The following is a 23,201-nucleotide window of genomic DNA, read 5'->3' as shown; positions in this document are numbered from 1 at the left end:
GAATAGGTTATTAGAAACTGGAGGAAAGGTGATCCTTGTTATCAGATGGCAAAAAATTTGCCTAAATTGTGTTGGTGTTCTAGTCTTTTGTGGAAGGTAGAACTTGCCAGTGATGAAATTGGATATTTAGCTGAAGCGATTTCTAAGAAAATGTTGAAGAAGAAGCCTGGTTCCTCCTGACTGCTTATAGTAGAATGAGAGGAGATAGAAATGCTTTGAAGATAGAACCATTAAGCAAAAATGAACCAGAGCTTGCAGATTTGGAAAATCCTTAGTCTATTCATATTGCAAAAGATAAGAAAGTGTGTTTGGAAGAGAACACTAAGGGATGTGAACCATGGAATTAATCAACCATCTCAACAAAAGCCAAGAATAGAGATGGGATTATACCAACGGAAAAACTGCCAGCTGGGACTGGCAGAGGAAATGGGACAAAATGAGGGAAGTCTGTCAAACCGCTTAGATCCTACAGGACTGGACCATAGAACTATTTGACTACAAACAAGGGAAGAAGACCCTGAAGGCGATTCAGAAGATCATCAGAGTTCACTCCTAACACAGGCCCAGAATGCTTGGGTCCAGGGGACAGAACTATATCCACCTTGATTTCAAAGGGTGGGACCAAAGCTCAGTGGAGTCCTGGAGGTGTGACCCCCATCCTGACAGAGAACCATGGCATGGGTGGAGCCACTGCAGAGAGAAACAGCACAGGCAGTTCCTTGCCAAGCTTCAGGGTGATAGTGACACCCCAGTGGGTCTAGAAGGTAGGACCACCTTAGTGAGACTGAAAGGTAGAGTATGGAGCCAAAGAGGATTATTCTCGAGTCTTAAGATCTCATGAAGTTTGCCTTGCTAGGTTTTGGGCTTGCTAAGGACCTATTACTCCTTCCTTCTTTCCTTTTTCTCCCATTTGAAATGGGAATGTCTGTCCTATGCCTGTCCTACCATTGTATTTTAGAAGCACATGACTTGCTTGATTTCATTGGTTCACAGCTGGAGAGGAATTTTGCTTCAGTATGAGTCTCATTCATATCTGATTTAGATGATTTTTATGAGACTTTGGACTTTAGTGTTGATGCTGGAATGAGTTAAGACTTTCAGTTACTAGAATGGAATGAATATATTTTGCATGTGTGAAGGACATGAATTTTTGGAGCCAGGGCTGGAATGCAATGAACTGAATATTTGTGTCTTCCCAAAATTCATATGTTGAAATCCTAACTGACAGGTTTTTTTGTTTGTTTTTTTTCTGCGATACGCAGGCCTCTGTCGTGGCCTCTCCCGTTGCGGAGCACAGGCTCCGGAGATGCGCAGGCTCAGCGGCCATGGCTCACTGGCCCAGCCGCTCCGCGGCATGTGGGATCTTCCCGGACCGGGGCACGAACTCGTATCCCCTGCGTCGGCAGGCGGACTCTCAACCACTGCGCCACCAGGGAAGCCCCTAACTGACAGTTTGATGGTATTAGGATGTGGGGCCTTTGAGAGGTAATAAGGTCATGAGGGTGGATTTTATAAGGGATTAGAGTCTTCTGAAAGGGACCCCAGCAAGCCCTCTAGCCCTGCTTCTGCTGTGTGAGGATAAAAAGAGATGGTCAGTCTGCAGCCCAGAAGAGGGCTGTCACTAGAACCTGACCACGCTGCCACCATCATCTCCACCTTCCAGCCTCCAGAACTGTTGAGAAGTAGATTCCTATTGTTGATAAGCCACCCAGTTTATGGTACTTTGTATAACAGTTTGAACTGGCTAAGACAAAGGGTAAAGAGCGGATCTGAGGGGCAAATGATAGATATTTAGCACACTACGTATTTTATCTTTTCGTTAATACTGTACGTGAAATATTTCGTCATCTCTCTCTGGTGTGTGTGTATGTATGTACTTCTGCCATCCTGAACTTAAACACTAAGGGAGATAGGTGATGTTCAATTATATAAGTAGTCACAATGAATGTGCTATCATAGGGGAGATAAAGGGTTCCTTGAAAGCTTTAGTGGGTAGACCTGATGGAGTCATAAATATGTCCTGAAAGAGAGAGGTTTTGATTGATATCCTAAGGATGATAAGGTATCAGACAGGTGAAGGGGCGATAGTGGTAGAGTTTGGTAAAGAGAAACTGGAGGTGAAGGAGGTTTTCAAGTTAGATGAGGAATTTGAATCCTTCTTCATTATTTACTTGCTGTTGGACCTTGGGTGAATTACCTGAGTTCTCTGTGTCACAATTTTTCCATCTGTAAAGTATTTGTAATAATACTCACCTCACAGGGCTGTTGTGAGAATTAAATGAGAAATGCATTTAATTTGGGGGGGACAGTGCTTGGCAGTTGATACGTGCTCAGTAAGTGTTAGCTATTGTCGTTAATAATGTATAAGGAAGACCTGCAGTCAATAGAGGGTGAGACCCATCGGATGAAATCCATCGGAGTGTGTAGTGGGAGAGCATTAGAGGTTCAAATGGAGATGTAGAAAAAGATAAGAATTTGGAGAACTCGTGACTTGATAGTAAGTTTGGACCTTGTTCTGAGAGCAATAGGAAGTCTCCCTTAACACAGGGAAGTTACACGATCATATGTCTGTTTTAGAAAGTGCTACATTGCCAAGCTTCCTTGAAGGTAGGGGCCTGCATTGTGGCCAAGGGGACGTATTAGCATTCTCCAGAGAAACAGAATCAATACCAGGATGTATGTGAGTGCGTGCGTGCGTGTGTGTGTGTGTGTGTGTGTGTGTGTATACAGAGATTTATTAGGAGGAGTTGGCTCACATGATTATGGAGGCTGGTGAGTCCAGAATCTGCAGTGCGGGCTGGCAGGCTCAAGACATAGGGGAGCTGATGACACAGATGAAGTCTGAAGGCCGTCAGTTGGAGGATTCCCTCTTGCTCAGAGAGGCTGCTATTTTAGTTCTAATCACGCCTTCAACTGATTGGATTGGGCCCACCCACATTATGGAGGGCCAACTGCTTTTCTCAAAGTTCACTGATTTTAATGTCAATATCATCCAAAAGCACCCTGAAAGTTGACATGTAAAATTAAACATTACAGGGGCTGTTACGCAGAAGCCATGTGTGCCCCTTACAGGCTGGGCCTTAAACCCCAGTCCTCCATGCTTGCTTTCTTTGCTCCTTGGCAGATGGGGGGCAGAGGATCTGGAATAGGATTGTAAATCCTGGGGGATGAAGGAGCTACTAGATGGAAGGAAGCTGGGTCCCTGAAAGACTAGATCGAACAGAGCCTTTATTCCGCCTCCATCTCTCATTGAACTGTGACATGTGTGAAAGGTAAGCATATATTGTGTTAAGCTTTGGGATTTGGGGGCTTGTTTATTAAGCTTAGAGTCAGGAGTTCTTTGGTGAGTGCTGTTGGTGTGCTGTTCCTCCTCCCCCTTTCTTTGGAAGAGGGAAGAGTGTCAAGGAATGCTTGCATCTTGTGGAGTTTGAGAGAGGAAGTCATGTTTTGATTCATGCCTGAGGAGTCTAAAGGTAAGAGATGCCTCTTTAACAGAGGTCCCAAAGGCAGTTAGTGTATCCTGAGGCAGTCATTCTGGCAGCAGTAGGGAGAATGTGTTGAAGCAGGAAAATGCTAGAGTCAGGGAGACCAGTTAGGAACTTGTGGTTCAAGTCTAGGCAAGAGATTACGTTGCTCTGGACTAGGTTGGTGCAGTGGGTGTGCAGAAGATGCCTAAATTAATCATGCTGTGATTAGGAATAAATGTTCAGTGCCCTAGCAAATTATCTCAATGCAAAGTCCAAATTTCTTTATTTTCCAGATGAAATCGAAATCGATTGATTGTTTGGATTTATTCCACAGTAAAGGAAAACTTATGAAATATGATGGTATTTCTGGTTTCCTATTTCAGGTCCAATTAAAAAGGAAGGAGTCAGGCAAAGTTGAGGTGATAATGCTTAATTGAGAGGCACTTCACAGCGCAGCAAGAGAGAAGGAAAGAAATGAGGCAGAGAAAGATAAGCAAATTTGAGGTGATATGCCAAGTTAGCCACTGCTCCGTGGCTTTAAAGAAAAAGCATGCCTCAGAATAATTCATCCATCAGAAGTAGGATTAGGACGGAAATTTAGGCCAGCTCAATGATGCCTACTGTCTCTCTGGGTTGACCCACAGGAAATTTACTACATCATCCTGCATCCTCCCTAGGGCATTGCTGTGAGTGATGAAGGAAAGCACGAGGAGAGGAATGGACGATCAGAATCCAGGGGTGGAGAAGGGGAGAATAGTCAGCAGTCTGCTGGAGGAGAGGCAGTTAACGTACCTTCATGAGACGGTTTCTGAGGGCCTGCCCCAAAAACCCTTTAGAGGAGAATCAGCCTTGGATACCAGAGGGCAGTGATACAAGATCACAACTGTACTCTGGGCCTGACCTAGCAGGAGAGGGGGTGAGCAAGAAAGAGAAAGGAAGCCAACTTCATCCTACTTACCTACTGCAGACATCCAAGCCCAAAGCATGTTGGAGCTGGGAGAGGGGAGAAGTTATAACTTGAAAGGAAGGTTTCAGTTATGTGATTAGACTAGACTGGACTGGACTGGACTTTTTACTATCTGAATGAGGGCAGAGGATTTTTTAGTTGAGCAGGACCATAAACAAACAAACAAACAAATAAAAATTTGAAAAAATAAAAAAGGAAAAGCAAAGTAAAGCAACATTTTCTTGGTATTTTGTCCAGGGTGGACTTTAATGAGTCTAGAGAGCAAGTTAAAAGTCTGTTTAAAAAAAAAACTTTTTTTACACCATCATATCCATCTTGTAAAATCAACTAGGTATACTCTTAAACATTCTGCTATATTGCTATGAAGATCTTTCTTATTTGGCTCTGTTAAAATGCTGCATAAGAAGACAAAGACATCCATCAATTATCACTCATGATGCCCACGGTCTGAATTAGTTAATACAATTTGATACCACTTTATCAAGCAGGTTCCAGCTATAATAGGGACTCAGGGTTAATAAGATATTCTAGGGGTAGGAATTATAAAAAGAATAGTACGGACCCTAAAACACTGGGTTGTCTGGAGTAAAGTGTGTATTGGTGGAATATTTGGGCAACCAAAGTGAAGGGGGGTGATGATGCTGAATCTGGCCTCTGTACCCAACATCGAATTAAATCTTGGAGACAGAATTTCGGGTGAAGTAGAAAAGAATAGCTTTATTGCTTTGCCAGGCAAAGGGGGCCACAGTGGGCTAATGCCTTCAAAACTGTGTGTCCTGACCTGGAGCAGGTAGGAGGAGTTTTATAGTAATGGTTCAAAGAGGGCATGATCAGCTCATGGACATTCTTCTGATTGGTTGGTGGTGAGGTAAGTGGGAGTCAGCATCGTCAGCCTTCTGGTTCCAACTGGGTCTGGGGTCTGTGTGCTTGTGGGCAGCATACAGTTAACTTCTCCCACCAGGTGGGGCTTTCAGTATCTGAGAAACATCTCAAAGATATTGTTATATATATCCTTTGAGGGGGAACCAGGACCCTGCCCCAAGGCTGCACTATTGTTTCTTGACTGTTCCTCCCTTGTCTCTGCATCCCCTCCCTTCCCTAATTAACAACTGTCTGTTGGAACTCAGGGAAGGTCAGGAGGCTGAATGAGGCCTATTTCCTGTAATTAAGAAATGGGGGACACAGAAAGGCTTTTGTGCCCAGGAGTCCCAAAGGATCCTACTCAGTTTCAGTGGCACTAGGCACCTGGGTAGGGTGAAAGTAAGAGGATAAGAAAGCACTGAGAACAGTCCAGGTGCTCTGTTTCATCCGTTCTGCAGAGGGACGGCCTCAGTGAAGCCCACCTCATTCAACCCTTGTGGTTACTTGTCACAGTTCAGCACGTGTCCAGAGTAGTGACTGTGGCAGAAAATCTGGAAGTTGACTCCCAGTTCCTCAGTTTAAAACTTTAGAACTTGCAAACTGTGCAGGAAGAGAGTTCTTAATACATATTAATGGCTTGATTATTCAGGTGGAGAAGCAGTGAGGATGAATGCATTGAGGCCAGTATTCTGATATCTGACTTTTGTGCTGTGTGTAAATTTGGTCACACACTTGAAGCATCAGAGGGAGAATCATAGGACAGCAGAAGAGAATTTAATAATTCATCAGTTTCTCAACCGACCTTTGGCATAATTCAGAAGGAGCTCATAGAAGGCTCTGAATAAATCCTGTTGAATAAATAAACTGGGAACTACTGATTATGTGAATTGGGAGAAAGATTTAAATTGTAGAAACTGCAATATTTCCAGCAAAATATCCACACATTTCAAATTCACCTGCAAATAAAGGAATAAATCTATCTATAATGAATTTGAATGATTTCTTGCTTGGGGTTATTTTCTTTGGTGTATTTTATACAGGGAATTCAGGACTATAGATGGGTAACACCTTTCTGAATGCCTTTGAGTAAGTGATTATTCCATGTTAATTGTCCATAAGGGGCAAATAGTAGACCCAATAACTTGTATTGGTTAACTGGAAGTTTAATATTATTGTGATTATTTAGTTCTTTGAGATGTTTAGGAGACATTTTGTGTTGCAATAATTATTATTTTAATTTGTGACTTGATTAATATAGTCAGTTAGTTAATCAGTTTCAATAAACATAATGTAATGAGAATACCAGTGTCCAATTAGTAGATGTAATGATTCTTGACTCTCCTCCAGAGGGCAGCAAAACCGCATAGCTCAGTTCTCAAAGATCAGGATAAAAATCTTAAAAAGCATGTTCACAGACATTCCCTGACCTGATCATTCATATTAGTCCAACTAATAAAACATAACATGTGCTGATATTTGTATTGGCATTTTATGGAAGTTTAGCCTTTCCTTTGTGAGATGAAAAAAAAAATCTTCTTTTTCATTTTAGGTTATACAAGGGAACTATACTTGCTTGGGGTCTCAAAATGCATTGTTCAAAAAGGCCAAATATTTAAGTAAGTTACTGTGAATAACCAAGAAGTAAGAGCTCTCCCTGCCCCGCCCCTGAATAGAATGACTTGATTTTTGGGCAGATAATGGTTGTGCTTGCTTTATTGGGGCTATTTTGGAAATTCCCTTTCTTTCTACGATCTATCCTAGGTAGAAAACCTTCAAAAAAATATGTCCCAGAGTGAAGAAAATTTGAAGATTGGTCACAGGAAAATAGGGAAATGGGAGAGAGTTGAACACATCCCTGCCCAGCTCTATCCAAGGGGATTTGGTCATTTTCTAGATCAGATTTTAGGTAAGGCTTGACATTACCACTTACCACATCTTTTAGTACTTTCCCTGTTTCTCCAGGCACCATTCTTGCCCTTAGAAGTTAGTCAGTGATTCTGGTAAAGGTGTTACCTAACAGTGGTTCAAAATATTTCTTCCCTCTGGTGTATTTTCATTTAATAGAGGATTTGTGAAGATTAGAAGCTTCTCAAGGCATAAAGGAATGGATTATAGAATGCTAGCATTCTGGTCCTTAGCAGGTTTATCCTTTGTGTATAGCAGGCTTTTACTAAATAGTTATTAAATGAATGAATAAAGACCTAAAAGGATAAATGAAAGATGTAGCTGCTCTTCCATCTGTCCAAAGTACAGAGTAGAAATTCTCTTCCTTTTTTTGTGAGGCTAACTTTAATGGGGTAAAATTTAGCTTATTATTAACAGAAATAGTGTAGGTAGATGATTCAGGCAAAAGTATTTGATGATTCTTCATTACATTATATTGAATACATTGAATAGGGGTCAAAAACAGTTTAATAGCATGGTAGCCACCATGAATGAGCTTAAAATTTGAATTTTAGGGTTCTCATCTTTCAAGTCTTTAAAGGTTTTGTAAGAATTAGTGTTCGTATTTATCAAACATGTATTCTTTGCAAACCCCTGTGCTAGTCCAGTATTGAAATTTACTACACAGTGTAAAAAGAAGAATAAACCATAACACTGTCTTCAATGAATTTATAAATCTCCCTGGAGTCTCAAGACTAGCACACATGAAAACATCGGTAACCACAAAAGGTATAGATTACTAATGCAGTCGAGTGTGTGGCATGCTCTAGGATTAAAAGGTTTCTGAAGAAGGGAGGTCAACACAAGTTCAAGACCGTGGGGAGGGCTACACACAGAAAGGGGCCTTGAGCAGACTCCTAGAGTGCAGGTAGGGTTCAGATACAGAGAGAAAGGGAGGGTGTGCTGGGGAGAACAGCTTGTACAGAGGTGGTGAAGTGATGAAAACTGTGCTTTCAGAAAACAGACCTAGAGAAGAATTGCAAATTGGGTAAGGGTGAAAGTTGGAGAAGTGATTTTGGGCCCGCAGTATTGCTACTGAAATCTCAGTCTCTGTACACCAGCACCAAATCAAAATCACAGAGACAGAGTTTTAGTTGAAGAAGAAAAGAGTAGCTTTATTTCTTTGCCAAAGGAGGCCACAGCAGGCTAGTGCCCTTAAGACTGTGTCCTCCTTGAAAGGGTTCAGTGAGTAAAACTTCATAGTGTTAGCTCAAAATAGGTTTTTTTTTTTCACTTTTGGCCATGCTGGGCGGCATGTGGGATCTTAGTTCCCTGACCAGGAATCGAAACTGTGACCCCTGCAGTGGGAGTGCAGAGTCTTAACCACTGGACAGCCAGGGAAGTCCCCAAAATAGGGTTCTTGATAAGGATCAGGGCAGGTGCGGGGTCTGTATTCTTCTCTTCTCATGGAACATTTCAAAGCCATCAAGGCTGGGTGTCAGGAGGTCCAGAGATGGGCTCTGGTGGTCTCCGGGGTTATTGTACCGTGACCTTCTCTTCTGGAATGAAGAATGATTTCAAAGAAGAGGAGTGTTAGGGAGTGTTTCAAAGAGTAAAAACGCCAGGTGCCTGATATAACTTTAACTAGTAAGTAAGCTACTTTAAGCAATTAGGTGTGAAGGAATCATTAACAAAAGAAAGAAAAAAAAAACATATGGAAAGAGGATGTGAAAGTGAAGCATAAGGTGATGGAGACCTAGCTAGTCTAGTCAGTTTTAGCTATAACAAAATAAAGTTTTTTCAACTGAAGTTATAGAAAAAGATGAACTATATAACATTGTTGAGTAGGAGGAGAATGAAAGGATAGTCATGTTTCCAGAAATGTGCCTCTCTCCACTTCCATTGCTGTGGAAACCACCAAGAGCCTGTGGAAAAACGGTGAGAGGAGGAATGTTTGAGGGGTGGATAAAGGACAGTGGAACCTGTTTACTTCTGAACTGTGAATATTACAGTTACTGTGCTGAGTTATATTTTCAAAGCTATATTATGATGTATTTTAAGAAAGGAGGCTTAGAAATAATAAATCTATGTCTCAATTTCTATACTAAGTGAGTATTAGTGATAGATTCCAACCTGAATCCCATGTATGTGTTATAGTCACTAGAAATCCACTTAAAATAAAAGATGAGAGCCAATGATAGTACAGTTGTATTTTTCACTAAGGAAATATTTCTAACATCAAACACTGGTGCACTAAGGGTTTGCTGGAAGAAAACATACCCCTTAATAGAAAGCCAACACATTTAGTCGGGAACATTTTATTTCTTCCAAATGGAAACCCACTACAGAAGCAACATTGCTATTTTTTCTTTTTTTTTTTTTTGAAATAAACGTATTTTGCAGAAACAGGCACAGGATATTTTTATACATCAAACTAATGTCTTTGCCAGGTTGCAGTTGTGTACTTTCATGATATGAATAATATCACTAACAATTCATCATTTCTAAACTAGATTTCAGTTGAAGTTGCCAATTTACCATTTTAATGACATATTTGAAAAGTTATTTTCTTGTAGAAAAGTACAAGTAAGTAAAATAAAATAGAATACATGGATGGAAATATACCACAAAATTCTGAGAATAGGAAAAGTAACTTCTTAAAGTTCTGGAGTTAGAGATACTTAAGCACCTAACAGAATCTGGTAAATGTCAGTGGGGAGCTATCTTGTTAATACCCAGTTCATTCATTTCCCTTTCTCTTTCCCTTTCTCTCTCTCTCTCCCTTGCCTCCATCTCCAGGCCTTGTTCTCTAATTGTTCCAGATCTTCAGTAGAGAAAATCATACATGTTTTAAATTTGTGTTTTATTCTCAACTGTGATCCTTTTTTCCTTTCTCACTTTATACTGAAGCCATTGCAAGAATTTGATTTTTTTCTTAGATTGTCTCACTTTTTGCTTTTCTTTCTTTTTTTAATGTTATCTTTTTTTTTAAAACAGATACATACATCCACTCTTTTTAGATTCTTTTCCCATATAGGTCATTACAGAGTACTGAGTAGAGTTCCTTGTGCTATACCGTAGGTCCTTTTTAGTCATCTGTTTTATGTAGTGTGTGTATGTCAATCCCAATTTCTCAATTTATCCCTCCGCCCCCTTTCCCCTCTGGTAACCATAAGATTGTTTTCTACATCTGTGACTCTATTTCTGTTTTGTAAATAAGTTCATTTACATCATTTTTTTAGATTCCACATATAAGTGATACCGTATATTTGTCCTTCTCTGTCTGACTTATTTCACTTAGTATGATAATCTCTAGTTGTATCCATGTTGCTGCAAATGTCATTATCTCATTCTTTTATGTGGCTGAGTAATATTCCACTGTATTTAAGTACCACCTCTTCTTTATCCATTCATCTGTCAATGGACATTTAGGTTGCTTCCGTGTCTTGGCTATTATAAGTAGTGCTGCTGTGAACATAGAGGTGCATGTATCTTTTTGAGTTAGAGTTTTCTCTGGATATATGACCAGGAGTGGGATTGCTGGATCATATGGTGGTTCTATTTTTAGTTTTTTTAAGGAAACTCCATACTGTTCTCCATAATGGTTGTACCAATTTACATTCCCACCAACAGTGTAGGAGGGTTCCCTTTTCTCCACACCCTCTCCAGCATTTATTGTTTGTAGACTTTCTGGTGATGGCCATTCTGAATGGTGTGAGGTGATACCTCAATGTTGTTTTGATTCGCATTTCTCTGATAATTAGTGATGCCGAGCATCTTTTCATGTACTTTTTGGCCATCTGTATGTATTCATGGGAGAAATGTCTATTTAGATCTTCTGCCCATTTCTTGATTGGGTTGTTTGTTTTTTTGACATAGAGCTGCATGAGCTGTTTATGTATTTTGGAGATTAATCCCCGTCAGTCGCTGTTTTTGCAAATATTTTCTCCAGTTCTGTGGGTTGTCTTTTTGTTTTGTTTATGGTTTCCTTTGTTTTGAAGATGCTTTTAAGTTTAATTAGGTCCCATTTGTTTATTTTTATTTTCATTACTCTAGGAGGTGGATCAAAAAATATATTGCTGTGATTTATGTCAAAGAGTGTTCTGCCTGTGTTTTCTTCTAAGATTTTTATAGCGTCCGGCCTTACATTTAGGTCTTTGATCCATTTCGGGTCTATTTTTGTGTATGGTGTTAGAGAATGTTCTAATTTCATTTTTTTTTACATGTAGCTGTTCAGTTTTTCCCAGCACCACTTATTGAAGAATTTGATATTTTTTCTTAGAGTGTCTCAAAGTATGTCCCTTTTTGCTTTTCTAACTTCAAACAATACTATATTATTTGACCACTTTTAATTTTTATTGTTATAACGTTTTCTTCATAAATAGCCTTATGTTACCTCTACCTTTTATAATATTGAACAGCAAAATTTATATAATCTTTTCTTTTTGTTTTCTCCTATCACCCCAAATAGCCCATCTCCCACTTTCATTATCATCAAAAGAAATTTATATGCCTATATTGTTTCATTTTGTTTTCTAAAACAAATAAATTGTATATTTAAAATAACTTTGTAATTTAAGTACTGCAGTACTGCAGGTATTATTCCCATTTTTAAGATTTGGAAGCTGAGAGATGAGAGGTTATGCCAACCAACAAATATTTATTGAACATCTCGAATGGATCTTGGGCAGCCCTCAGTGCTATGGGGAACAAAAGAAATATCATAAGTATTTGGAATATTTTAGTAGTATTTCCTGACGCCAGATTCGCAAGTAGCACTAGAGAATATGAGTTTTCTCATACACTTTATTCTTAACGGTCATGAGAGTAGAAAATAACAAAGTTCTTTTGAGACTGTAGACTGCCCACTAATGGTAGCAGCAACAGCACCTAATTTTTTTTTTTTTTTTGTGGTACACAGGCCTCTCACTGTTGTGGCCTCTCCCGTTGCGGAGCACAGGCTCCGGATGTGCAGGCTCAGTGGCCATGGCTCACGGGCCTCGCCACTCTGCGGCATGTGGGATCTTCCCGGACCGGGGCACGAACCCATGTCCCCTGCATCGGCAGGCGGACTCTCAACCAATGCACCACCACGGAAGCCTGCACCTAATTTTTTTTTAAAGATTTTTTTGATGTGGACCATTTTTAAAAGTCTTTATTGAATTTGTTACAATATTGCTTCTGTTTTATGTTTTGGTTTTTTGGCCCTGAGGTATGTGGGATCTTAGCTCCCCAGCCAGGGATCGAACCCACACCCCCTGCATTGGAAGGTGAGGTCTTAACCACTGGACCACCAGGGAAATCCCCAACAACACCTAATCTTTATTGAGGACTTAATATGTACCAGTCAATTTTATAATCACTTTTTATGTATTTACTTAATTTTCATTAAAACTATCATATGATATAATCATATTAATATACTGATCCATAAGAGATAATGTAGCAAAAAAAAAAGAAAATTGAGTGACTTGCTAATGGTGACCCAGTTTGTAAGTGATGGAGCCATAGATTTTTACCAGGGCAGTCTATCTCTAGAACCAGCACTCATAACCACATTTACCTTTCATTACTCTGTGTTTCCTCTATACTCCCCACCAAGCTCACTCTGGTTAGGGTCATGACTATCTCATGGCATGCCTTAGAGGCATTACAAATTGTTTTGTATCAGAGACTTTCCTAATTGTTTGGAAATGGGCAAAAATCAATAATTGAAATGGCAGTTATTAAGAATTATTGTTGATCACAAAATATATACAATATTGTTGGAGAAATTAGATATATAGATGCAATTAATGTGCAAACTAGCCACCTATACGAGCATTGTATACTGATATATTAAATCTCTAAGGAGTGTAGCACCAACAAGAATTAGGGAAGGAATTATTGGAGAGGGATCTGGAGTGTCTTGATGTACACAAGGAATATCTTCTGAGAATGCTGAAGAGGATGTAGGTTTTTCAGTGGCACTGCTGGTTGGGTGAGGCGGGAGATGGTGAGCGGAGCATGAAGACACAGGGAATGTGCTATTTGGAAGCAATAAAAAGTGATGAGTGCCACTTCCAAGGAGAAGCTTCAAGAGCTGAATTATGGTTTGCCATGTTCTCTTTTCTTTTTACTGTGAGATTGGCAATTTTTTATACAAAGGCGGCTTCATCACCTTGAATCTCAGGGTGAAGAATCATGAAGCAGAGTCCCGCAACAACCCATATCTTAAACTTGAAATAAACTCTCTTGCTATCAGTCATTGAGATTTTGGGATCATTTATTGACACAGCACTTCCTAATTCATATAACTAGCTAATAGGCAATTTCAGTATCCCAAGCATAAATAGTTAGGGATTTAGGCAATGAAGAACAAGGGACACATCTAAAAGTCCATGTCAGGGAAGAATTGATAGGACTTGGTGACTGATGGGTTGTGAGATGCAAAGAGTTAGAAGAAACTAGCAAGATGACCTTAATGGTTTTGGTTTGACAGAACAAATCTTTTATCAAAAATGATGAAGTATGGAAGGTGGGTTTGAAAGATAGACAGGAAAGAAACCCTTAAATCCTTTTCAAGGAGTTAAAGATATTATAAGGTGGGGTAAAGAAAAAAAGCTATTGGGCAGAGATCACTGAAAAATTCAGTAGTTCAGAGAAATTTCATAGTACTTCTTCAATAGGAGTCAATAGAAGGTTTTTGTTTTATTATATTTTGTTTTAAGGTTAGGCTATACATTTGCATATTTGGAATCATACAAAACATAGGAATCCAGCAGTGTGAAAAGATGCTGGGGAGATGGTTGATAAGTCTAGGATTCAAGGTCCACAGAAAATAGGAAGGGGTGTGACTGAGAACATACATGGAGGAGTAATCTTTGGAGAGGGGAAGGGAAACAACTTCCATTATAATTTTGGAAAGGAAGGGTAGATATGGAGATAGATAGGCACGAAGATGAGGACAAGGGTTAATATAAGACAAGAAGTTGATGGCGCCAGTGCCTTAATTTTCTGTAAAGTCGGAGAAGTCATCTGCTAAGGAAGAAGGAGGGAGACAGCAGAGAAAAGAGGTCTTGAACTATAGTCACTGGGAGGAGCAGAGCTGGTCATGGTTACAGGATTGGTGAATACAGAGGGCTTGTTCAAAGTTAGATTGCAAGAATACATAACGTGCCAAGTCTGAATAGCTCTATGTCTTGTCTTGGGAGTGTTTAGTGTCCTGGGTACAGGCAGCAAAAGCCCACAGGAAAGGTGATCCAGGTTTGTAATTTTTATGGATAAAATTATTTGCCCAAAGTCATACTTGGAGTTTTGTCTAATCCCTTCTCATTGTGTTTTCAGAAAAATACATTGTCTCCTCATGGATATGTTCTATATTCCTGTGGTTCTGACAATCTTCACATTGTCTAGAAATTCATCTCTTTAACCGGTGGAACTTAGATTTCTTTTTTTACTCTTGGTTCTTTATTAACTATGATTTTGGTTTTTGGATAACTTTTCTCACCTTTTCATTTTGGTAAGCTTTTCAGATAACTTTCATTGGTGGAAAAATTTTCTGTGTTTTTTAAATGAAAGTTTGTCACCTCATTTAATTCATATGTCAGATAATTAACAAGCATTATTAAGCGCCTAATATATGCCAGATGCTGTGCTAAAGCCCAAGGATACCAAGATAAATGAAATAAGGCACATATCCTTGATGTGCTTGTAGAGGTCAAAACTCTGGCTGGGAAGTATAAACGGAAATAACCTACAACACCAGAAAAAGTGTAACTTGAAGCTTCTTAAGCTTCTAGAAATTGTATAACTTGTGTTCTAGTGGCTTTTGCTCTAACTTGCTATTGAGGATCCTACCTCTCTGGAAACATCCCTTATCTCTCCCTAGTTTCCTCCATCCACAGCCCCAATCCACACACACCTATTACCGGATTGCTTTTCATGAAATATGGTTAATCACTACATGGAATGAACCCCCCCCCATCCTGCTTCAGTCCCCACTGATGAAAATGATACTTAGCATTGACACCATCTCATCGCACTAGTCACCATATTCTCTCCACTCGGTTTTGCCATTTTTGTGCAGAAATGCTGTCACTTCTACAGGCTATTCCAGTGTCTACTGGTATACTGGAACCCTTGAGTATTAAAGATGATTGCTGTTCTATTTTGACAAGAAAGCAAAGTTCTGTATTCCTATCAGATTACATTTATTTGGAGGTGAAGTAGTGCAGTGTTCATGATAGCTGTCAATTGATATGGAAATAACTACTTCTTATATATAGTGCTTGTGGGCCCCTCTTTTAAATAAAATCAGCTGAAACCTACATTTTATGCTTTGTGAAGGTCTAAGCAGTTTCAAAAATTCCCAAGGGCCTATGGACATGTGGGCATCTCTGATTCCAGTTTACTGCTTCTGCTGGATTTTTATTACTATGGTGTCTAATTTTGTTTCCACCGAGGCCTTGTTTAAACGTGGCACATTGCTCCTTATCAATGTTTATAAAGAAACTATTCTCACACAATTAGGAAAGTTTATTGGTGGGAAATAGGGAGAAATGCTTACAATTTAGAAATGCAAACAAATGAAAATTGAACATTACAAACTCTTATTAGTAGTTCTGACAATGGGCATTTTTCACCACCCAAATTCATACCTTTCTCTTTCTTCTTTCCTTTCTCTGCCTTTTACCTCTCGCCTCTCCTACTCAGTTCAGAGGGAAATACATTCCTCATTTTGTCCCATGAATAAAATCCAGTATTCATTTTGGTTGCCTTGGTTTTTCCTTCAGAATGTCTCCCTTTTCCCTGTGAGCTTTATTAAACAAGGAGTTTTCCCAAATGTTTTCTCCTGAGATAGAATTCTGGGGCTACTCTTACAATCATAAAATGTTCAGCCACATTACAAGGCTCACAATTCCATGAATCCAAATGATATGAAAAATTCTGGAGTGTAAAATTGGTACAATCACTTTAGGAAAAAGTCTGGCAGGATCAGCTTCATGGGTGAGTGACCTGTGTGGTCACAGAGGGTTTAGAAGGGCCCTGCACTTGTTTTAGTGTTCTGTTGTTTCTGTCTTGAAATTCTTAATAATTTTTGAACAAGGGGCTGTGAATTTTCACATATCACTGGGCCCAGAAAGTTATGTAGGTAGTCTTGCAGCTTGGCATTATCTACCAAAACTGAGCAAACCCAGTGAATGACCCAGGGATTTCACTCCTGGGTAAAAATCCAACTGCAACTCAAAACTATCTTCACTGAAAGATGTTACAGAAATATATATCTCAGTATTATTCATAACAGCCAAAAACCTAGAAACAGCCTCATTTCCATGAGGCAATGAATGGGCATGTAAATTCAGTTATATTCATGTAAACAAATATGATACAGCGGAGAAAATTAATGACCTACTATGACAAATTACAGTGGATTAATCTCACAAACATAGTATTAGGGAAAATAAATAAGACAAAATAATAGTTTAAGATTCCATTTACATAAAGTTTGTCAGCAGGCACACTTACAATGCTAGAAGAGAGTATAGTGGTTGATTTTGAGGAGCAGAGGGTTATAGTAATTGGGAGGAAACATTATGGAGGCTTCTGGGGTTCTGCTAATGTTTCATTTTTTGACCTGGTTGGAGGTTACAAGTGTAACCTCTCTTTGTAAAGCTGTTACATTTATGTTTTATACACTTTTCTGGATGTGTCTTATATACACAAAAAATTAAAAAATAATACACAGAATGTTGTTGTTACCAAGGGAAATTGGATTATCTGTTGTGAGCAGAATAGAAGCACTCTTAAATAATCTCTGATTAAGTAACTCATTGTATTAATAGATACTCTTCATTCCTGCTGTAAAGCATACTGTCAGATTACAAGACTCGCTGTATTGTATCTAGTTAAGTTTCTCATTTGTGTGCCTTTTTAATAAACCAACAAACTTCCATTTGGATAAGATAAGGGCATCTATGCCACTTACACAAAAGGAAACTATCAATAAGGACTTAAGAGATTTTTCATGGGATTCCAGGCCCAGAACAAAGATAGGTCTTGGTAGGGTCTAGAATAAGGAAATAGAGAGCCAACATGTGTTGCTTGCTATCTCTTATCTCTGAATCTTTGTGTACCCTGCTTTATTCTTCTCAGTCTTTAGTTTTATTTTTCTTATACTCAGTCAACTTGGTAAAATATAGCCATGATATAACTTTCATGACTTCATTTCCTTTTAGTTCTAAAGACAAGGCAGACTCTGATGTATACTCAGACCTAATTTCAGATTTTACAAAGAGCAACTGGTAGTTTAACTTGCCTCAGGTTTCCTTCTCAGGGCCTATTTTAATGCCTGGAATAGTGTCACATAGCAATAACAGTAGTACAATCTATAGAATCCAAAAAGCTCGTTTCTAATGTTTAACACACATGCATACACAGATTAAGGAGCAGGGCATCAACTCCTCTAAATACTCAGGATGGTACAACTATACTGTCATTCTAATCAATGAATTGGCTTTGGTTTACAATGTGAAGGAACTATTGGCCAAGTACCTTAATAAAAGGTAAAAAGCAGAAAGATAATGTTTCTGTGAAACCTTTACTTAAAAGCAACATGGCATTTCAAATGAATGGATCAAAAGTTAACTTTACAAAAAATTGTGTAAGGACATTTGACTATCCATTTTAGGGGAAAGGTTTGTTTTCCTACTATACATGGTCATTAAAAAATTCAGGTAGATAGTGTATCTAATAGTAATTCTAAGAGCAAAAACAAGCACACAAACTCACAAAGAACATAAAATATAATAGAATTTGTTTAGAAACATGGGCGAAAGAAATGGTTTTTAATTTTTTTATTATTTTTTTTTATTGACGTATAATTGGCATACAATATTGGTTTCAGGGGTACGACATAGTGGTTCAACATTTATATACATTATGAAATGATCTTCATGATAAGTCTAGAAACCATCTGTCACTATACAAAGTTATTACAATATTGTTGGCTATGTTCCCTATGCTTTATATTGCATCCCCATGCATTTATTATATGACTGGAAGTTTGTAAGTCTTAATCCTCTTTACTTATTTCGTCCATCCCCCTACCCCCTCCACTCTGGCAATCGCCAGTTTGTTCTCTGTGCATCTGTGAGTCAGTTTCTATTTTATTTTATTTGTTCATTTGTTTTGTTTTATAGATTCCACATATAAAAGGAATCATATAGTATTTGCCTTTCTCTGTCTGAATTATTTCACTAAGCACAATACCCTCCAGCTATATCCATGTTGTTGCAGATGGAAAGATTCCATTCTTTTTTATGGCTGAGTAGTATTCCATTGTGTGTGTGCGTATGTGTGCATCACATCTTCTTTATCCATTTGAATGTTTTTTAATTGAAATATAGTTGATGTACAATATTATATAAAAGGTCTACGATATAGTGATTCACAATTTTTAAAGGTTATACACCACTTAGAGTAATTATAAAATATTGGCTACAGTCCCTGTCCTATACAATGTATACTTGTAGCATGTATCTTTTTTTTTTTTTTAACATCTTTATTGGGGTGTAATTGCTTTACAATGGTGTGTTAGTTTCTGCTTTATAACAAAGTGAATCAATTACACATATACATATGTTCCTATATCTCTTCCCTCTTGCGTCTCCCTCCCTCCCACCCTCCCTATCCCACCCCTCCAGGCGGTCACAAAGCACCGAGCCGATATCCCTGTGCCATGCGGCTGCTTCCCACTAGCTATCTACCTTACACTTGTTAGTATATATATATGTCCATGACTCTCTCTCGCCCTGTCACAGCTCACCCTTCCCCCTCCCCATATCCTTAAGTCCATTCTCCAGTAGGTCTGTGTCTTTATTCCTGCCTTACCCCTAGGTTCTTCATGACATTTTTTTTCTTAAATTCCGTATATATGTGTTTGCATACGGTATTTGTCTTTCTCTTTCTGACTTACTTCACTCTGTATGACAGACTCTAGGTCTATCCACCTCATTACAAGTAGCTCAATTTCATTTCTTTTTAAGGCTGAGTAGTATTCCATTGTATATATGTGCCACATCTTCTTTATCCATTCATCTGATGATGGGCACTTAGGTTGTTTCCATCTCTGGGCTATTGTAAATAGAGCTGCAATGAACATTTTGGTACATGACTCTTTTTGAATTATGGTTTTCTCAGGGTACATGTCCAGTAGTGGGATTGCTGGGTCATATGGTAGTTCTATTTGTAGTTTTTTAAGGAACCTCCATACTGTTCTCCATAGTGGCTGTACCAATTCACATTCCCACCAGCAGTGCAAGAGTGTTCCCTTTTCTCCACACCCTCTCCAGCATTTATTGTTTCTAGATTTTTTGATGATGGCCATTCTGACCAGTGTGAGATAATATCTCATTGTGGTTTTGATTTGCATTTCTCTAATGATTAATGATGTTGAGCATCCTTTCATCTGTTTGTTGGCAATCTGTATATCTTCTTTGGAGAAATGTCTATTTAGGTCTTCTGCCCATTTTTGGATTGGGTTGTTTGTTTCTTTTGATACTGAGCTGCATGAATTGCTTGTAAATTTTGGATATTAATCCTTTGTCAGTTGCTTCATTTGCAAATATTTTCTCCCATTCTGAGGGTTGTCTTTTGGTCTTGTTTATGGTTTCCTTTGCTGTGCAAAAGCTTTGAAGTTTCATTAGGTTCCATTTGTTTATTTTTGTTTTTATTTCCATTTCTCTAGGAGGGGGGTCAAAAAGGATCTTGCTGTGATTTATGTCATAGAGTGTTCTGCCTATGTTCTCCTCTAAGAGTTTGATAGTTTCTGGCCTTACATTTAGATCTTTAATCCATTTTGAGCTTATTTTTGTGTATGGTGTTAGGGAGTGTTCTAATCTCATACTTTTACATGTACCTGTCCAGTTTTCCCAGCACCACTTATTGAAGAGGCTGTCCTTTTTCCACTGTACATTCCTGCCTCCTTTATCAAAGATAAGGTGACCATATGTGTGTGGGTTTATCTCTGGGCTTTCTATCCTCTTCCATTGATCTCTCTCTATATATATTTTGTGCCAGTACCATACTGTCTTGATTACTGTAGCTTTGTAGTATAGTCTGAAGTCAGGGAGCCTGATTCCTCCAGCTCCGTTTTTCATTCTCAAGATTGCTTTGGCTATTTGGGGTCTTTTGTGTTTCCATACAAATTGTGAAATTTTTTGATCTAGTTCTGTGAAAAATGCCAGTGGTAGTTTGATAGGGATTGCACTGAATCTGTAGATTGCTTTGGGTAGTAGAGTCATTTTCACAACGTCGATTCTTCCAATCCAAGAACATGGTATATCTCTCCATCTATTTGTATCACCTTTAATTTCTTTCATCAGTGTCTTATAGTTTTCTGCATACAGGTCTTCTGTCTCCTTAGGTAGGTTTTTTCCTAGATATTTTATTCTTTTTGTTGCAATGGTAAATGGGAGTGTTTGCTTGATTTCACTTTCAGATTTTTCATCATTAGTGTATAGGAATGCCAGAGATTTCTGTGCATTCATTTTGTATCCTGCTACTTTACCAAATTCATTGATTAGCTCTAGTAGTTTTCTGGTAGCCTCTTTAGGATTCTCTATGTATAGTATCATGTCATCTGCAAACAGTGACAGCTTTACCTCTTCTTTTCTGATTTTGGATTCCTTTTATTTCCTTTTCTTCTCTGATTGCTGTAGCTAAAACTTCCAAAACTATGTTGAATAAGGGTGGTGAGAGTGGGCAACCTTGTCTTGTTCCTGATCTTAGTGGAAATGCTTTCAGTTTTTCACCATTGAGGACGATGTTGGCTATGGGTTTATCATATGTGGCCTTTATTATGTTGAGGAAAGTTCCCTCTATGCCTACTTTTTGCAGGGTTTTTATCATAAATCGTTGTTGAATTTTGTCAAAAGCTTTCTCTGCATCTATTGAGGTGACCATATGGTTTTTCTCCTTCAATTTGTTAATATGGTGTATCACGTTGATTGATTTGCACATATTGAAGAATCCTTGCATTCCTGGGATAAACCCCACTTGATCATGGTGTATGATCCTTTTAATGTGCTGTTGGATTCTGTTTGCTAGTATTTTGTTGAAAATTTTTGCATCTATGTTCATCAGTGATATTGGCCTGTAGTTTTCTTTCTTTGTGACATCCTTGTCTGGTTTTGGTATCAGGGTGATGGTGGCCTTGTAGAATGTGTTTGGGAGTGTTCCTCCCTCTGCTATATTTTGGAAGAGTTTGAGAAGGATAGCTGTTAGCTCTTTTCTAAATGTTTGATAGAATTCGCCTGTGAAGCCATCTGGTCCTGGGCTTTTGTTTGTTGGAAGATTTTTAATCACAGTTTCAATTTCAGTGTTTGTCATTGGTCTGTTCATATTTTCTATTTCTTCCTGATTCAGTCTTGGCAGGTTGTGCATTTCTAAGAATTTGTCCATTTCTTCCACGTTGTCCATTTTATTGGCATAGAGTTGCTTGTAGTAATCTCTCATGATCTTTTGTATTTCTGCAGTGTCAGTTGTTACTTCTCCTTTTTCATTTCTAATTCTATTGATTTGAGTCTTCTCCCTTTTTTTCTTGATGGGTCTGGCTAATTGTTTATCAATTTTGTTTATCTTCTCAAAGAACCAGCTTTTAGTTTTATTGATCTTTGCTATCATTTCCTTCATTTCTTTTTCATTGATTTCTGATCTGATCTTTATGATTTCTTTGCTTCTGCTAGCTTTGGGTTTTTTTTGTTCTTCTTTCTCTCAAGCAGTTGTTTTTAGACATGGTACCAAAAACATAAAGGAGAAGATTGATACATTTGATTACATCAAAATAAAAAACTTAATTTTGATTAAAGGCACCATGTAAATTTAAAGACAAGTGTGATGGTCAATTTTTTATGTCTGCTTCGGTAAGCTACAGTCTCCATTATTTATTCAAACACTAACCTAGGTGTTGCTGAGAAGGTATTTTGAAGATGCTGTTAAAGTCCATAATTAGTTGACTTTAAGTAAAGGAGATTATTTTAGATTATGTGGGTGGGCTTGGTTTAATCTTTTGGAAGCCCTTAAGATAAGAATTGAGGTTTTCTTGAAGGAGAAGAAATTCTGCCTTATGGACTGCAGCTTCGGTTCATTTGAGCAGGCCTGCCCTATGGATTTTGAACTTATTTACCTAGGCAACCTCTACAATTGCATAAGCCAATTCCCTGCAATAACTCTGTAACAGATATTTCCTACCGGTTCTGTTTTTCTTGATGAACACTGATTAATACAACTGATAGACTAGAAGAAAATATTTGTGAAATCTAAAAAGGAGTATATTTTAGAATAAAAACTTAAAACAGCATTCTAATAATGAGAAAGAACTAGCCTAATAGAAAAATGGGCAAAGGTTACTTTTCAGTTATCTGTTGCTGTGTAACAAACCAGGCTTAAAGCAATAGTTTATTATTTCTCATTATCCGTAGGTTGGAAATCTGTGAGGTCCTTATGCTGGGATCATTTAATCTGCAGTTATCTTGAAGACTCCACTGTGGCTGGAGGGTCCAGGTTGTCTTCACTTAGCTGTGTGGCAATGGGTGCTGGATATTGCCTGAGACTCCTCAGCTCTTCTCCACATGATGTCTCATCTTCTGGTAAGTTGGTCTGGGCTTCTTCATAACACTGAGGTGACAGGGTTAGAAGAGGGTGAGTGTGGGAGCTACAAGAATAGGGTTTATCCCTGGGGAATGAATGGAGAGCGTTCCTGGAAGGGGAGTTTTGATCTTATCTGAAGTATTTAAATGTTTTAATATACAGTTGTGATTTACCTGTGTAATTAAAAAAATATATAAATATTGTTATAGCCTGAATGTTTGTTAACTCCCCTTTCCCACCAAAAATTTTATAGGTTGAAACCTAATCCCCAATGGTATTTTGGAGGTGGGGCCTTTGGGATCTGATTAGGTCACGAGGGGGGAGCCCTCATGAATGGGATTAGTGTCTTTCTCAAAGAGACCCCAGAGAGCTCCCTAACCTCATCACCCATG

The 23,201-nt window shown here is 38.5% G+C and overlaps 1 long non-coding RNA gene across 1 annotated transcript in view; it reads left to right on the top strand.

Annotated features, from left to right (window-relative positions):
• LOC149749288 (uncharacterized) overlaps positions 1–23,201 on the top strand; it is a 183,594-nt gene that overhangs the window by 70,002 nt on the left and 90,391 nt on the right. Inside the window, exon 4 of the long non-coding RNA XR_016392970.1 lies at positions 22,641–22,808. This is a non-coding gene — a long non-coding RNA (uncharacterized LOC149749288). The remainder of the gene's footprint in view (positions 1–22,640; positions 22,809–23,201) is intronic.

This window comes from Delphinapterus leucas, chromosome 4 (assembly GCF_059928025.1).
Source record: "Delphinapterus leucas isolate spDelLeu-1000000601 "Yukka" chromosome 4, BTC_Dleu_Yukka2, whole genome shotgun sequence".
In the NCBI taxonomy this organism is placed as follows: domain Eukaryota; kingdom Metazoa; phylum Chordata; class Mammalia; order Artiodactyla; family Monodontidae; genus Delphinapterus; species Delphinapterus leucas.
The sequence above is the reverse complement of the archived record's forward strand: the minus strand, read 5'-3'. Positions and strand labels throughout refer to the sequence as shown.